Raw genomic sequence first — 13,237 nt, forward strand, 5'->3', positions numbered from 1 at the left:
ATAAAATGGCTGTACCAGGTCAGGCCAGATGTTCTTCTAGCTATGCACTATCTCTATTAGCTGACAGAAGTTAATGCCCTGAGAAGAGCAGAACAGGCATACGATAACTAGCATTAAATGGGGAGGCTGGTGGCCCTGCATGTGGCAGGGAGGTTGGAGATTCATGATCCTTGAGGTTCCTTCCAACCCTAGCTATTCTGTGATTCTATGATAACACTTCCCCCGAGTACTCTTCCAGCTCCTACCAATCTGAGTCTCAAATATCACCTGAGCCAGATAAGGTTCTTGTGTACTAACCCCCATGAATTTCTTTTGGGAACTTGTTCAAGCTTCCCTTGAACTCATGTAAACTGTACACTTTAACAGTATCCTGTTTAATTCTGTTACATCTAAAGAACATCTTTTGTCTCTCTCAGCTGTCATATCTGTCACCTGCCTTTGATGATCTTAAGTTTTCGCCCTGGCAAAGGCTGTGCACAAAGCATATACATGTAATGCCCATCTTTGTGATGATTTCAGATACCTTTATCATCTCCCCCAATAATCTCCTTTTCTAGATATACAGAGTCTCCTTTGCTTAGTTTTCTTTTTATGGAAGTCTGTTCCCATGGACATAATTACTGCTCATTTTTGAAAACAGGATGCAAAATGTGGTGTGCCATGGATATATACACCGGCATAAATACTCTGTCCTTATCTTCTATCTATTTCCGATTTTTCTTCATAATCATTTTCTTCTTCAGCAACACTGGCCACTAAACATATTCTTCCATGGACCACTTTTATAAAACTAAGATCACATTCCTTGGTGGTAACACAGACAAAAGCCTGTTTGTTTTTTCTATTTTCTTCAAAGTTTTGGTCTTACCCAGACAAACCTCTTTAACTCATATCTGAATTTCAGTTGATATTTTAAGGACGAGTTGCTGAGTTTCACCTCCAGTCAGTCATGTTAAATACCTTTGCCTTAACTGCCTGAAAAACCTGGTATCATCACCAGTCACTCTGCTTCCATTTTGCTTATGAATCAAAGAAGGAAGTTTATGTGCCTCAAGTTATCATCTCCTCTTTCGATCTGAGATCCCAAGATTTCCTGCTGCACAGTGATGCCTCCTTCATTTTATCTTGACAACTCCTTGCCAGAGAGACAACAACCAGTTTCAAAACTTTACATCTTTTAGTAACACTCAAGTATTTCTGGCCCATCAGATGATGAGGTTTTCATATCACGTCTCTTAGAAGGAAGTCAGAACTCTCTCCAGCGTTCCTGGCATTGCACAGCTTAGAAACTAATTCTCTTCTTGATCCAGCATCCAAGGTCAGTGACAAACACAGCTTTGAAAGAAGTGTACATTTGAATCCACTCCTCTTGTCAGATGAATATCAACGGTAAAGTGACGCATTTTTAACAAAAGCCTCTAATAAAGGTTTTAAAGCACAGTGATCATGGGAATTAGCGTGGGAGAACATGCAAAGTGTGGATCCAACTTAATCTGATTAGGGCTCTAAAAGAAGTATCACTTCTGGTGGAAGTCGCTGACAAACTAAATATCTTTCCAATAAAAGAAAAGGGAAAATTGGAAGTGCTTTGGAAGTTCAGATTTTTTTTTTTTTTCAATTGTAGCACAGTGTTTTCTGAAATTTAAAAAACAATTTCTTGAATATTTAAGCTAAAACTGCTTGAAAATGTCATTTTTTAATGAAAAATACAAAGCATCTCAAGTTGTTTTTCCATTTTAGAAAAATATGCAAAACAAAAATTGATGTTTTGCTAAAGTATCTGTGTCTGCATTTGAGGTTTCTGCCAGAACAGTGACATGGATCAGGAGCAAAATGCCTCCACAGTCATCAACATATTTCTGTTAGTCGATATATAGAATCCTCCAGACGCAAAGGTTTCTTTGTGTTTTCTCTGGTCAGTGCCAGCATAGCACAAAGCAACACCACTTTTTAGACATCTCCTCAGTACAGAAACTGGCACAAAGAAATGTCAGTAGGGTCTGGATGACAGCAAGGAATATCATACTGAGTAACTGAAGAATTAAATAATCTGAAAGAGGAAAAATCCATGGAACTGAAATGAAAAAATAATTACAAGTACAAAAGGAAAAAGAAAGAAATTACAATCAGATATGCAACTAGGGAAAAGGAACAATTTAAGAATTCTTCTAGGAAGAGGTGAAATGGAAGTGAGGGAGTGGCCACCTCTTGAATTTGTGTCTTCATTGCAAGGCCATGAAACACCCAGGACACCAGAAAACATCTTACAAAAAAACTGCAAAGTATCCATATTCTCTTGCCACAGATATTATTTGTGCTTGGCTCACAATGACTTTTTAAAAGTAAACTATTTTACATTGCAGGAATTACGCACCTCTTCTTATTTAGCCTCATTTGTCAATAGCATCACATCTTCCTGTGGACTAGTGGTCTTTTCCTTGTTATGCTATTATTTGAATGCTCATACAATGCAGTTTCATGCATCTTGCTGGTCACATCCCATTTCTGTGTCTTGATTACTTGATTCTCTGGAGGCTCATGATATACCTTTAGACATGTCATTAATTGATTCCTGTAAAATTCCCTTCCGAGTCTTTGGTTAAGGCTCCCATGTTAACAAAAGATATTTCTCAGCATACAGCCTGTGATCACCTGCAGTGGCATAGTTTCTGCTTGTACTTTTGGTATCTGTCCTTTGAAAAACTGCTATCACCAAGTCTTTTCTAGTCATTTTTTCTTTCTTCTTTATATGAAACCAGTCATTTTATATGAAATGCCAATTGCTTTGTATAAAGTCTCATGAAATAGATCGATCCAACCTCTTTTTTTTTCTTAATGTTCATCACAGGCCACTACCAGCCAGTGCTTATTCGTTCCATAGCACACTGTAAGACCAGGGACAGGAATCTGCAATAACATAAAGGAATTGGGTACATTACTCCTATTGAATTTCAGCTAAGTGATAATTGAACCAAAAGTCAGAGGGAACCTGGAGCCTAACCCTCTGTTATAGCGTGTACTTAACAGCTGCTTTTACCATCCCAGAGATGAGTACAGGACTGAGGTGGAACTGTCACATGAAGGGAATATTTCCAGGAGCAGAAAAGCTGGTAGATCATAGCTTAGGCAATATGCTTGAACTCTCATGATCTTCTACACAACAAATAATCTGAAATGTTTTGCTAGCACGTTTATCCTGATTCATTTCCCATACCATCAGATCCAGCCATCAGTTGCAGGTACACTTAAGAGTAAGGACATCTGTATGCACAAAGAATTCCACAAGTTCAGAAATCCATCCAAAAATGAGAAACCAAGAACAGAGAGTGAAACAAGTTATCTATGTCATTTTCATGACATCTCTTATGGCACAGAAGTATGTTTCAGCCCATCTCTACTGACATGCTGCTTGATTTTCAAGAACATCAATGAAACCAACAACTGAGCCAAATTTCTTCAGCAGTGTGACAGAGCACCAAGCAATGGGTTTCAGGAGCTGGACATTTGTGGGGCTTAAGCATTAAAGCCTGATCATCAACCCATCGAGATGAGAGAACTGTAACATTGAAGGTAGTAAGAGTGGATCCTGCAGTTGGTCAGTTTGTCCAGAGTTCATTCAGTGGAGATGGCAATTACTAACACTGAAGGACAATCTAAAAAGCACATGAAATCCAGAAAGCAGGTAAGTCACCACTGAGCAAAGCTGTTGCAATACATTGAGATAGGAAACCTGACATATTCCAAACCTACACCAGAAGTAACAATGTCAGTCAGCCCTTCCATGTCTGAGTATTCTCATATGAAGAATGCTGTGAAACAGAGCTGGGGGCTGCTCAGCCTGGAGAAGAGAAGGCTCTCTGGTGACCTGATAGTGGCCTTTTAGTATCTGAAGGGAAGCTATAGGAAAGAAGACAGACTCTTTTAGCAGGGTCAGGACAAGGGGAAATGATTTCAGACATGAAAAGGTTAGATTTAGGTTGAATATAAGGAAGATATCTTTTACAGTGAGAGTGGTGAGGCACTGGAACCCACTGGTTGCCCAGAGCTGTGGCGGATGCCCCATCCCTGGAGACTTCCAACATGGGGCTGGGCCAGGCTCTGAACAATGTGATTGAGCTGTGGATGTCTCTATTCATTGCAGGGGAGTTGAACTAGATGACCTTTAAAGTTCCCTTCCAACCCTAAGATTCTACTATTCTATGAACTATGAACTGTTTTTAATTACATATAAATATTTTATAGAAATACTAATGTTTGAAAAAGATTAGAGGGAAAAATGAAAACATTTGTATAGAGATAAAAGCATTCTATAGTAGAAAAATGAAGAAACCCACAAAAAGATATTTATTCAATTGAAAATAACAAATATATGAACTGATTGATTCACCATCAAAGCTCACAGCACCACTAGGTTTGTGTATTACTGACATGAAGACCAATAGTCTCATGACTGAAGAGTAACAAATTAAGACATGGTAATCCACGTTTCTTGGTCACTGAAGATAAACAGAATTTAAACAATGGAAAAAAAATCAAACTAAAGTGTATTTGGAGTGTGTATTCTTCAGTGTCATTACTTATTATCCACTGAAATGCACATTATGAAAAAATTCAGTTGTTCTTTTGTCTTTATAACAATCCTTTGGTCCAAGACAAAATTAGTTATAATTTTCTTTCCCCTGAACTAGAATGTGTATTACCATTTGGTATGTTTTTTGTTGTTGTTGTTTTGATAAACAAAAATAAATTTTTCTGTAGGATTCTTATCAAAAGCATCATCAGTGCATCCTTTGGTGATGTGCTACCAGTAACCAGATTAGATTCTGACATACACGATGCTACCATCTTCCTGGTGAAATACACAACACTACTGCATCCTTTCCCACGCACACTATCAAAAGGTCTACAAGAGAAGCTACTAATTTGTTGTTCTATATAGACTTTCAGTGCAAATGACCTACTTCGGAACTCAACAACACTGTTGACATCTTCACAGGAAGTTCTTTCTCTTTCTAGCCAAAGAAAGCCATCGAGTGACAGCCATCAGTCAACTGGGAAGGACCGGTGATAAATACAAAAACAAGAGATGCCTGATTGAAGTGGGCAATGTGCTAATCTTGTCATCACACTTAGAGCCCCTGCTACTATACTGCTTGCCATTAATAGAGCAAAAGAGCATTTAACTACAGAATGGAAAATTTTGTCATCGTGTGTCTAAAGCCACCTTCAGGGATCCCCACAGTAATGCTATGCAAAGACAGAGAATGAAGAAAAAATGCCAGCATGAACTCTGAGAATGTATTTGTAATATTTCACATATACGTATGAAGATTAGATCACATATTCACTTTTTTTTTCCTTTTTCCAACTACAAAAGACAACATCCCAAATACACAGCTACCCAAGCATAAAACAGAAACTGCTGACTCGTATGAAAACAAAAACTCACAAACAAAACACTATGGTTATGGTTGAATGCCCGATGTTCCTATTACATTGGCAACTGCTAGCACTGCTATCTAATTATACTCCATTTGAGTTCTGAGCAGAATTTGTCTGAGCACTGTCTTCATGCATCCAGCGAAGTCACCAGATTTCTTGGAAATAATTGTCTAAGTTTTTCATTTGGTACAACTGGCTCTTCCTCTGAACTTCAGTCAAACTTGTACCAGATATCTTTTGCTCTCAAGCTACTAGGAAATGACAGCTACAGACTCAATGGCAACTCCTGAAAATGCTGGGTTAATATGACAAGCACTAAATTCTGTATGCTATTTTTTAATTATAATTTTTGTTTCATTATTAATTCTTATTTTACAATACCAGATATTGACAAGTTCACTTATATGTAAACATCCATTCAATCTTGGTAATATCAGGAGAGATTAGATGAATGTATTAATGAGTTTAATTATGTTTTACTGTAATGATGTAACAAACAGAATTTATGTTACAATTTATTTTAGAAAGCGCTAGATAGATAAGAACAAAGGTCAAAAGTCATAGTGGATAATAGCTGATGGTTTTGATAATGCTAATTATGTATTACTAGAGAATAAAGGTAGAAAGGGAAATATGAGCATTAAAAGAAAGATAAACATCCCAATGCTGAATTTAAAATGAAAAAAAAAAGAGAAAACTTTAAATGTCTTTGTAGCTCACTGTCAGAAACCAAAGACATAATGAAGCCTGAATTAAAAATGTCAGTTTCTGTGAATGTTGATAACTTGGTTCTTTGTTGTACAAGTCAAAATGTGTCTGTTTGATGGGTTAAAATGACAGTCTGCAAATGGGAGAAGCTAGAGCTAAAAAAAGAAGACCCCCCCACTTCCCAAAAGACTTATAAAAAGTAGGCCCGTAATGCAGTACTTTAAGGAGAAGACCTGTAGGGTAGAAGAGCCAGTATCTTTAGGAAGTAACCAAGCAGCACTAAAAGGCAATGTCCATGGCCAATCAAAACTATTTCTCTAGCTGCTGGGGCTCTTGCATCTCTGTCTTCACACTAGACTGGAAACCCTTTGTACTAATTGCCAGACTGTACCAGATTTTCTGGTTCAGTTCCATCTCATAATTGACTGACAATGATGGGCAAGGAAGGGGAAAAATTCAGGCTCACCACTGCAAGCAGAGGGTCAGAAATGGTTTCATAGGGAGCACATCACTGCTTGGCACTAAATGCAGGGTTAAGCAAGCATCATCTGTACTTTCTTCTAATTCCTGGGTTAAAAGGGGGATGGGAAAAACATTCACACTGTAGCAGGGAAAAGATATGCTGTGAGATGGCATACCTCTGCAAAATCTCCCAGAGAGAATGGGAAACACGCAGAGGATTTTTTGGAAGCTGGTCACTCATTATTGAGATGTCAGTCCATTACTTATGTTAAAATAAATAAATCAAGGTTGTGGAATTTGTTACTTCATAAAAGCAAACAACCTCCCACATTTACAGTAAGCATGAAAGTATTTGCTTATAAAGTCACTCTTCTAAACAATTCAAGTAATTCACAATCTTATGATCCAAACAGAAAATAATTTGTAAATAAAACGGTAGAAATGCTTCAAGATAAAATGCATACATTAAAGTTCAGGATTTAACAATACATTTTTATGCTTATAAATCAATATTTGCTGTGCATCTAATCTAGTTCACCACAGCTTAAACATATCTACATGCTGATTGCTACAGGATCTTTCACTTATAATTATTAAAGTTGAGCTCATTTAATAAACCTTAGAAAACCATACTTGAAGAGGGAAACAGCACAAATTCTTTCAGAAACTGGACTACTGACAGCATCTTTCTGAATCTTATTTACCCTCAGTTGTTCTTCACCTACTTTATTCCAAGCAAACAGCACCCCCAGAAGCATTTCCACAAAGCATTAAGACAGTTCTGAGACCAAAAGAGTGAGAAAAAGAAAGTAAGTGAGAAAGAGGAAGAGAGAAAGAAGAAGTGAAAACAATCCAGTGCAAAGCAGTTCAAAAGCACGTAAGTGTCTGCGCTGTGCCTGCCCTGGAAATACCATGCCCACAGGTCAAACACTTTTCCTTTCACCCTTATCCTGCCTTTGGAGCATATGCATTTGCAGAACACCTGCTCCTGAAACACCTCATTTTGCAGATAACGCACTCCTTACTTTCAGTAGTTAGTTACAATTCCGTTTCTTTAAGATGAAAAGCACATCTCATTCAAATCCATCCCCTCTAACCCCACCACCTCTCGCTCCAAGAACGCTTATTTTCCCTGTTAGGAAGAAACCTGCTCCCCTCACTCACCTCTGCAAAAGCTCCAAATGAGCAATAAGCTGCAAAGTTTCAGAACTAGGCCAATAAAGTTAGCATCCTAAAGCACAGACAGCAGAGGACTTAGGCAAAAGCTTACCTTTCAAACCCAGAACAGAGCTGCCTTTTATGAGGCCTATACGGCTGTCAAGTCCTGGGACTTTCTCAAACACAGTACCCACACAGGTGAAATTCAAATAGGTGGCAAACACCTGAGAACGGGACAAGAAGACTATAAGAAAAAAGAAAGCAAATGAGTAAAATGCCTTCCCAGAGCCACAGTCAGCTCTTGTGCATGGGGAGTTACGAATGCACTGGCTATAGACTTTTGTCCAAAGCTGTAGGTTTTTTTTTTTTTTTTTTTTTTTTTAGTGAAGCTAGATTAGTTCATACAAAACTCAACAATACAGCACTGAAACCCATTGTTGATATTCAACATTTTTCACATAGCGGAACAGAATAGACAATACGGTATCTAGGAAACCATGGGCTGGATTACAAACTGATGATATCTCATCCTTCTGGAGGGCCTGTAATCCTTTTTATTACCTACCACAGAAGGGGGGAAGAAAACCCCAAACAAAACACCACAGCATAAACCACCCCGTATCAGTAATGTTTGAACTCTTTTCATAAATAAATGAATTAAAGCTTTCTCTTACTTCTGTTCTAAGCTTGCCCTCCCCACTGCAATATGCATACGTAATGAAATAGATGTCTTTCATGCCACTTAAACAACAGTTAAAACGCCAAGCGTTTGTGCTGCCCTGTGCCATCAGGCTTGTTTTAAAAACAACTTTCACAGTACATATTTAAAAACAGCTCTACATCTAGCCTCATTTCTTTTTTTTTTAATAACACTCTGCAACTTGATCGTGTATCTCCTATTCTGCAACAAGCTGTATTTTCCTTCACACACATTCCTAACTGCAGTTACTGCTGGGCGTATAAGGATATCTGAAATAATTCCGATTTTTTTGGCTGAAGTTTTACAAAATATTCATCCATCCTCAACCCAATGTTTAAAAAGCCCCTGTACTCACACATCAGCCCTCAACACACCCGGTTTAAAGGTCCTTCCAAGCATGCTGAGCCATGCTCTGGTTCTGCAGCACTTACACGCTGTGCGCACACACAAAACAAACACAGTATTTCAGCCATACATTTACCCCCACACAGCTTATTTTTTACTTTCCAACCTCGTTCCATTTCTACAGACTCCAGTTCCCATATTTTCCTTAAAACCCCAAATAGTCTAGGTAGCCACAGAAGTGATTGTTCCTACCAGTTTCTTTTCATCACTTCTGCAATTGACCAATTGACAACTGATTGATGGTTATCTTTTCACTTCCACAATGAAAGAAATTACCATCACTATAGCTATGTACAGTAAATGCCTCCAGAGTAAATTACATGATTCTAAAATTCTCCTTAGCTCACTTAGTAAAACATCAACACAAAAAGTTTCTTTTTTGCCTCTCTTCCTGTACTGCAGATTTGGCCTTTCCTGTCAGCTTCAGAAAAGAACTTGACAGCTTCTTTAAAAAGAGGAGTATAAAAGAACTTGAATAAGGGATGGCACAGGGCCGGGCTAAGGCTCCCATTCTCTGCAAGTGGCTATTCTTTGCACTGAAAAAAAAATTAGGCATGTGAGCACAGATAAGCCACATAAGAATACCCCAAAGAATATTCCCAGTGACCTTGAGATTCTGCTGCAATTCCGTAACCATTCTCTGCTGGAACAGCTTCATGAATTCTGAACTCTTGAATGACTAACTTATTTCCAGAATGTGTAATTTATTCCTTCTGGGGGAAAAACACTCCCACAAAATTAGGAGGGAAAAGCATTTGTCACTACAAAATAAAATAAATTTGTGCTTGTATTTTTGAAATAGTTGAAGTGCATTAATAGGAGCTTGGCTCCATTCCATAGCTGGTTTTAGTGATGTTGAGATGGAAAAGAGAGGCCATTCTGCCTAAAAGCAAAACCCTCTTACTTCTGTCAGAATTTCTAGCTCCTGCATGGAAAGATAATGAAAACTTTTGATTGCTGTACAATTAAGTGCAGTTTTCAGAGCATTAAATACATTGCTGAGAAAGACAGAGAATCACACTTTGGTTTTTGTCCCTTCTTGGAAAGTACTTTAAAATTAAAAAAAAAAAAAAAAAGATTCGTTATTTCTTATTATTTAAATAAACACTAAAAGAGAAATCTAGCTCTGTTTTGGTGTTGCTGAAAGTTTTTGTGGTGCCACAGAAGCTTATTTAGCAATCCACAATACCACAGCCAGAAGATCCTCTCCAGTTCCATTTCTGTCTTTGAAAACTTGTATTGCTTTCTGAAAGTCATCCATACCCTAGCTTTTAAATATAAGCATCCCCGTGTTTTGGTTACAAACAAGCAGCAGGACCATCTAATCTTCAAGTCCTCTTCCCTCATTTATTCATGAAAGAAGTTTCCATGCAATTTAGGTAATGCTGGTCAGATGCATCCACCCTAAAAAGATGCGCCCACCCCAGAGGACACTTTCCTCAGTATCAGATGTTGGTAGCGTCAGATCTGAACAGACTGTCACATTGCACAGCAAATGCTTTTCCAAATTTTCAATTTGTTTTATCCCTCTGAGCCTTCTGGCTGCACTTCTGGATATCACTGCCCTGTTTTAGTATTCAAAAGAGATGGACAGAAAAAAATGGGAACAGATTTGTTCTAACTAGACAAAATAAGGACACCTGCTATTAATGTATAGAAGATTTGAAAAGAGAAAACAGAATAGAAGGAAATATACTGGCGATAATTTCTAGCTGATTTAAAATCGTACTTTAAACAATTAACCGCAATTGTAATACAAATTTGTGCTGGGAAGAACTGCTACCAAATGCACACACGACTGTCTTAAAATTCACTTTGTCAGATTCGTAATGTTTTCTAAGGTGTATCTTCACCCCTGTATACATCTGTTCTTGAAAATTTCTCACAGCAACATTTCAAACACTGAAAAATGGCTCTGTTAATCATTATGGGACAAACATCCCAAGCAGTTACTTGCAGCACTCATTGAGAAATGAGTATAAAATTTAATACTTTTGAAATAATATAGCATTCTTCTCAGCAAAAAATCAGTTTCATCTTTATGTATCACTAAACTGATTTATTGCTGGGAAGAATGCTATATTATTTCAAAAGCAAAAAATCAGTTTAGTGATACAAGAAGATGAAACTGATTTTGCCAAAGAAATCTTGCAGCCGTAGTCTCTCAGTGCTGCTGTGTGCTGCTACGGACACGTCCTTAAGCTTAGCTTTTCCTTAACCTGAATATTGGTTTGAAAATGTAAACAAGAAGTAAAGAAAAAAGTAATCAAACACAATTTTAACTTTTGTAAGAATGATTTCATTTCTTTTTAACAAAAAGACCTATTTCAAACCTTCTTGAAAGACATCACTAGATGTCAAGATGACAGCTTTCTGATGCATGACATGGGTTACTCACTTGAAGGTGAGAGGAAATTTGAAGAGCAACCTTCAAATCTGACTGTCATAGCTCCTTCCCAGGAGAGGTGAAGGAGATGACAAGAACTACATACACAAAATCACCTCTCGTTTCTTTCTGTTGTCTCTGGGTGCAAGCTTTTAAGTATTTGTATAATATAGGATGCCTGCCTTTTTGTTAGTGAGCATTCATAATAAGTACTCCACAACATAACAGGCGTTTTGAATAGAAGCCAGAAAGCCATCTATCATCTCTGTTTTATTTTGGAATGTTTCATTTGGTTTCATGGTTGATATAAAGCGTATACATCCTACAAAACACTGAATGCTTATATACAAACTAAATATGTAATGTTTCAGCATCAAATCTGGGAAAAAAAAAATAAGCAAAACCAAACCTGACTATTTATTATGACAAAATGTAGTTTGGGTTTAGTTCAGTCAATTCAAGGGCTTGGTCACTTCCAAGAGTCCTTGTGAAGAGAAGTGCTGCAAGAATAGCAAATACTTTAACTGCATCTTTATGGAGTAGACAGGTAACTTGTACAATGACTGCTCCAAGTAGCATTCAAGTGAACTATTTTATGTCAAAACGATAAATGTACATAATAGACTTTCCATAAAGGGTGTCAAAACAAAAAAGGCCTTGAGAAGCCAAGGCACTACCTTCTGAAAATGCTTTTTTTTAAAAAATAAACGATATTATAGATGATTCTGTTAAACTATTCTATTAACACCCATCAATTTGATTTTAAAAAGTTTTACAGGCGTTGGCTCAACTGTGACACACTAATGAAAAGATTTTAAATGTAGGAAAGCTTACGAACTACAGACTGTAGTCGTAACTACTATTTTAATAAGAACTAAAATTTTAATCACATTGCAGTACTAACAAATCAATATACGTTTAAATTCCCTTTTCCATGTCACTCTCTCCACCTAACCAGCTACCAGGCGTGTTTGCACTGCTCCTGCTCTGCGCTGTGTTTGAGAGCACAAACAAGGAGAACACATGTAGCAGGGACTTCACAATGACAACTACCAATGGAGAGAGAAGGAATGTCCTCTGGTCTGCTGCAGCTTGATTAAAAATATAACAGCATGTTGCTTTGCCTGCTTTCAGGGAAGGAGTCACCGCAGTTTCACGTAACAGTCCCTACTTGCTCAAAGAGCTTAAAAACAGGTCTTAAAGACAGTCTTTCCTCCACAGATGTCAAGTCAATGATGACATAGCATGGGGTTATTAGTTCGGTGTATTATTCATAGGCATTGATTGTTAAGAAGTTGAGACATAGGTATGTGGAGAGGACAAAAATATTTAGAACTTCAGTTCACAATCTACAGTGTGCCTTTATGGAAGAGCAACAGTTGCAACCACAAACCCTAAACTGCTCATTTTTGAATGCCATGTATGACAACAACCACCAGAAAACACAAAAAGCAGCGTACTGAATTTGACAGTGCACCCTACAAAGGTGCCCATGAGGTACTGAGCCCTGAGCTGCAACAACCTGCAACACCTGACTGCTGATGCTTTGTTCTGGGGAGTAACCTATACAAAACAAACAAGACCAAGACAACATGCATTCCAGCCTCAGAATGCACCTCCAGATGAGGGACAGGACCTCTTTGATGTACCAAAAGATGAAGAACTTCAATGTGTTGAAGCAGAAAACTTGAGCACGCTCAACCTAAACTCTGAAACTCAAAAGCAAGCACAAGATCATATGAGCTCCAAGTCTTAGGACATCCATGGTGAGGAAGAATGTTTCAATGTGTCACTGCAGACAGAATTACTGAACATTTTGCCTATAATCACTGTGTACCATGGGGAGAGGCAATCAATGCAACCTCTAGATCTGTATGTGGCCAACAGTCCCAAAAAGTAAAAGCCCTAGGAAGTTGAAGAACAGTAAGAAGGTGCCTTACCTGTGAAAACAGAGAATTGATGGGACAGAAACACTT

At 37.9% G+C, this 13,237-nt stretch overlaps 1 long non-coding RNA gene across 28 annotated transcripts in view; it reads right to left on the bottom strand.

The window, feature by feature from the left end:
* The window catches only part of LOC146543647 (uncharacterized), a 250,158-nt gene that overhangs the window by 72,515 nt on the left and 164,406 nt on the right, over positions 1–13,237 (bottom strand). For 9 of the 28 annotated variants that reach the window (XR_014885517.1, XR_014885516.1, XR_014885503.1 and 6 more), the window contains one exon: positions 7,883–7,994. The exons of the other annotated variants lie outside the window; for them this stretch is intronic. This is a non-coding gene — a long non-coding RNA (uncharacterized LOC146543647). The remainder of the gene's footprint in view (positions 1–7,882; positions 7,995–13,237) is intronic. 28 annotated transcript variants of the gene reach the window in all.

This window comes from Meleagris gallopavo, chromosome 11 (assembly GCF_905368555.1).
Source record: "Meleagris gallopavo chromosome 11, MGAL_WU_HG_1.1, whole genome shotgun sequence".
NCBI lineage: Eukaryota > Metazoa > Chordata > Aves > Galliformes > Phasianidae > Meleagris > Meleagris gallopavo.